Source organism: Gossypium hirsutum, chromosome D02, assembly GCF_007990345.1.
Source record: "Gossypium hirsutum isolate 1008001.06 chromosome D02, Gossypium_hirsutum_v2.1, whole genome shotgun sequence".
Classification (NCBI taxonomy): domain Eukaryota; kingdom Viridiplantae; phylum Streptophyta; class Magnoliopsida; order Malvales; family Malvaceae; genus Gossypium; species Gossypium hirsutum.
The window spans coordinates 38,784,796-38,789,547 of record NC_053438.1 but is presented as its reverse complement, the minus strand read 5'-3'; the positions used below and the strand labels follow the sequence as shown (position 1 = coordinate 38,789,547).

General features: G+C 34.9%; 1 non-coding gene across 1 annotated transcript; it reads right to left on the bottom strand.

Annotated features, from left to right (window-relative positions):
• Nucleotides 1-3,245: 3,245 nt before the first annotated feature.
• On the bottom strand, nt 3,246-3,352 carry LOC121215091 (small nucleolar RNA R71). Its single transcript, XR_005910823.1, has one exon. It is a non-coding gene; the product is annotated as a small nucleolar RNA R71 (small nucleolar RNA).
• Between the last annotated feature and the right edge of the window lie 1,400 nt (nt 3,353-4,752).

Below are 4,752 nucleotides of genomic sequence, written 5' to 3'. Positions count from 1 at the left end.
GAGTTTATTAAATTAGAGATTATTAAATGAGAATAGTTTATTAAATTAAAATAGAGTTATTACTTACTTAATTAGAATTTTAAGTATCTTAATTATCACTTAACTAATATTAGATTTAATTAAAAAAATTAATAGAAATACCAAGCATGCCTTATTGAAAAACCAGAAGTAATAATAAAACTGATCACCCATAAATGTAACCCAAATAGAAAAAATAAATTATAATTATAAACTATTCTCATCAAATTTAGTAAATTTTTTAAATAAACTATTCTCATCAAATTACCAAAAGAATACATAAAATGTGAATTAGTTTATACTTTTTAAATAGCTCTACTTTAGGTAAAATATATTTACTTTAATAATAAAATAAAGGGCTTTTATGAATAAAAATCATAGATTCAGAGCTTATTTAATTACAAAAATAGGTTGAGGGCTTTTTTATTAAATAAAAAAGTGAGTTGAAAGGGAATAAAAAGAAAATAATAGATAAGGAGGGCTTAGAAGGCAATTAGCCACATTTCAATTTTAGTGTGCCCACACGCACAGCTGCAGCAATTCACTCAAAATTCAAAAATGGTAAATTTGCATGTCAGGTCCTTGAAACTGCATATAGTTACATTTGAGTCCTTTGGCACCATTGGTGCCGCCAATCTCTTTGGCACCTTTGGTGCCGCCACAGGTTTTTTTTTTTGCAGTTTTTGTTTTTTAGTATATTTTGGTAAATAAAAAATTTATAATATTTTGGTAAATAAAAAAAGTTATAATATTTTGGTTATTTTTTATTTTTTTATAATAATTTTGTAAAAAACCCGTCGGAATTAAATGCTATTATATTATTTGTCATATCATGTCACGACGGAAAATTCAACGATAATACGATGACTATTAAGCCCCATTTGAACCTTAAGAATATATAGGATACAAATGACACGTCCTGAATGTCCTACCGATGGCTGAGTTTCGGCATTTATTGCAGATACTCGTCAGCTTGTGTGAGCGGCATCGTGTAGCTATGTTTCGACCGTCATCTTGTGCGTTTACGTAAAGGAAAAGGAAAGGAATGGTTTCGACCTTGTGTTAGCACACTATGTGTGAGCTTCCCATGTATCTGATATTATCCTAAGTGATTCAACGAGTATGAAAAGGGATAAACCGGTAAGGGTTTCAATTAATTTCACTATAGAATTATGGAAAGGTATGAAGTATTGATGACCAAGTTTTTATAGTCATGATATGAAAAGTATGTGTTCATATGTATTAGGTTCATGAAAATTACCTTACCATGTGATGATATTGTTCAGTTATGTGTTTAATCACTAACTTGTGTTGTTGATGATGCTTAGGCTTGTGCCAAGCTATGCTGGATTGATTAATGTTTATTTTTAAGCTTATGCATTGAAACGGTAAGCATTGTTCATGGTTTACTAACTTACTAAGCATTATATGCTTACTTTGTGTTTTTTTTCTATGTTTTATAGATTATCAAAAGCTCGATCGATTTGAAAGCTTGTCAGAGGCCTAGCACACTATCAAGCAACTATATCAGTAGATTTTGATGTTTTGAGTCATGATTATAGTGGCATGTATAGGTGAATTGTGTTTGATGAAATGGTCATTATATTTGGCTTGTAAATGTGGTGTTTTGGTTGATGAACTTTTAGTATTTTAATGCTTTGATGGTTGGTGTTGAAATGGTCAAGTGAAGTTATGTTTTGAATGGCTCTTTTGGTATGCTTGAATGTGATTTTGGTATATGGCCATTGTGGTAAGATTTGGTATGGAATTTGTTTACAAATGTTTGGCTGATCAATGGCTAAATTATGTTTATGTGATTGAGGTGCTTTTGGCAAATTGATTGTATGGATAACTACCATGTTGAACTAGCTTTATTATACATGTTTTAGGTATATTTTGTAGCTTAGAATTATATACAAATGGCTTGTAGGTGTGAGCATGGTTTGGGTGAAAGAAATGGCTTGAAAATGGTCTATTTCTTGTCCACACGGCTATGCGACATGCCCGTGTGTCCCTTATAGATTGAAAAGGGTTGCAAGTCAAGCAGTTACATTGCCTAGCACATGACCTGGCACACGAGCGTATGGCTTGGTCGTGTGACCCAAGTCAGAGAGTTACACGGGCACGGACACAGGCTGGGACACGGCTATATGTCCCTACTTCGAATGTCCACACGGCCTAAGACACGGGCATCTGTCTCAGTGGTATGAGTCACATGGCCTGGCTACACGGCTGTGTGACCCATGAAGAGTTAAAAATTCTATCTTTTTCCATTAAGTTCTAAATGTTTTTTATTTAGTCCCGAATCATTTCTAAAGTATTTGCAAGGCCTCGAGAGCTCGAATAAGGGGCGTTATGCATGATTTTGATTGAATTATGCCATGATTTATAAAATGGTTGAAATTGAATGTTTTAAGTTAAATTTTTTTGATAATGCTCTGTAACCCTGTTCTGGCGATAGATTTGGGTTACGGGTGTTACACTTTGGATGTTAGTACATCCAGAGGCGATCAAGTTGTTGGCGTCGTTGCTAGGGAGGCAACGTCACTAGTTAATTTTTTTACACTTAGGGATAATAAGAAAATTTCTACGTTGTAGATACGAATTTAATTGTCATTACTAACCTTTCTTGTTGGGTCTAGTGTATGACTCGTAGTACGGGAGCTTATAGGGCCAGTTATAGATCCAGAGAGAATAATTCATAAAAATCATCGACAACAACAACAATAGCAACATATGCAAGATCCACCACCACCTGTTGTAGGTAACGTACCACACGAGAATCCACTGTTCAATGAAGCTAACGATAACGCTTTAGGAGATCCACTAGCACCACCACAACTACCCACAAATTTACAAATGGCTCATAACGAGAGAACCCTAAGAGATTACACATTACCAAGTCTAGACATGGATCAGGAAAGCATAATGAGGCTGGCTATTATAACTAACAAATTTGAGATCAAACCGACAATGATTTAGATTATCCAAAATAATGTATAATTTAGGGGAAAAGTGATAAAGGATCCAAATCAACATTTAAAATGGTTTCTCCAGCTCTATGATACTTTCAAGTACAACGGGGTCACCGAAAATGCTATTCGTCTCCGGTTGTTCCCCTTTTCATTGATTGATAATGCCTTTTCTTGGTTAGATTCGCAAGCACCAAGATCTATAATGACATGGGATGAGGTCACTAGAATTTCTTCCCTATTAGTAAAGCGGTTCAACTAAGAAGAGAAATTGCTATTTTTAGACAAATGGAAGGGGAAAGTTTTTATGAGGCTTGACAATGCTGTAAAATGTTGATCCATAAATGCTCACACCATGGATTTCCTAAGTGGATGTGATTGTAGGCATTTTACAATGCGTTGGACGCAAATGCAAGATCCACACTAGATGGAGCGATAGGAGGAGCTTTTATGAACAAAACGTACGAGGATGCGTATGAATTAATAGAAAATATGGCGTTGAACTCCTATCAGTGGCCTATTGAACGATTCACATATGGCCAAAAACCAGCTATAGTAAAAGCTATCCAGCAAGAGGATAAATACTAGCAGTTAATGGACAAACTTAACCGTATTGAATTCATAAATAATGCATCGTTTGTGTATGGAGGAGGCAAACCGCTCTTCCATTACATTAAAAATCCTATCGAGGGCGTGAATTACATCGGGAATCGAGGTGAAAATTCTTATTCAAATACCTAAAACCCTAGTTGGGGAGATCACCCAAACTTGAGATGGGAGGAAATCAAGGAGGAGGTAATAATAATTCGAATCAAACTAAAACCACTTTTTACCAACCTCCTTATTTGTAAAAACCTCAAGATAGAGTAAACCTAAATGACCATACTGGATGTGGTAAACGCTTGGATCAAATCAAAGAGTTGATGTAGTCAATGAGAACAGAAGTAAAACATGTGCAATTTGAGTGCAGTAATTCATATAAAACATTGACTAAACTAAAGGACCAAATGAGTCAATTAATGAGTATGATGGAAGATATTAAAAGGTAAATTGGCACAAGCATACCCAATAATGCAGAGAATAATCCTCGAAAAGAAGATAAATAGCAAGTAAAAGTGGTCGCGTTCCATTCGGGTGAAATCTTAAGTACCCCGACAAGCTTGATACCAGAGGATGCAAGAGGGGATGCAGAAGGCTCTTCAAAAAAACCCTAAGAGGCTGATCAGGAACCAGAACCAGATGAGGTTATCGAACCAGTAATTAAACCAGAAGAGAGAGTAAAAGACACAACCAGTAACACATAGGTACCGTTTCCTTCTAGATTAGAAGATAAAAAAAATGGGATGAGGACAAATTTTTAAGTTTTTTAAAATTGTTTAAAACGTTGAATGTCAACCTACAATTAATTGAATTAATCGAGAAAGTCCCAAAGTACGCTAAATTTTTAAAAGAAATCAAGTCAAGGTGTAGGAAAGTTAGTGTAGGAAAGCAAGTCAACATTAATGCGTCCTGTAATGCTATTATTTCTGTCGAAACCACATTTTTTGAAAAATGGGGGTCGACTTTAATTTTGAAAATGAAAACGAAAAAACATGAGTAGCCACCGACATTTTTTGAGGTGTGATCAGATCACCTTGCAATTTAATAGTTTTAATAAAATGTTTCGATTTTACTAAAATAATGATTTTGGTCTACGAAATTCGAGAAAAACGGATTTGGGAGTCAGTTACGTGCGAGGAAGGATTAGCACCCTCGTCACGCC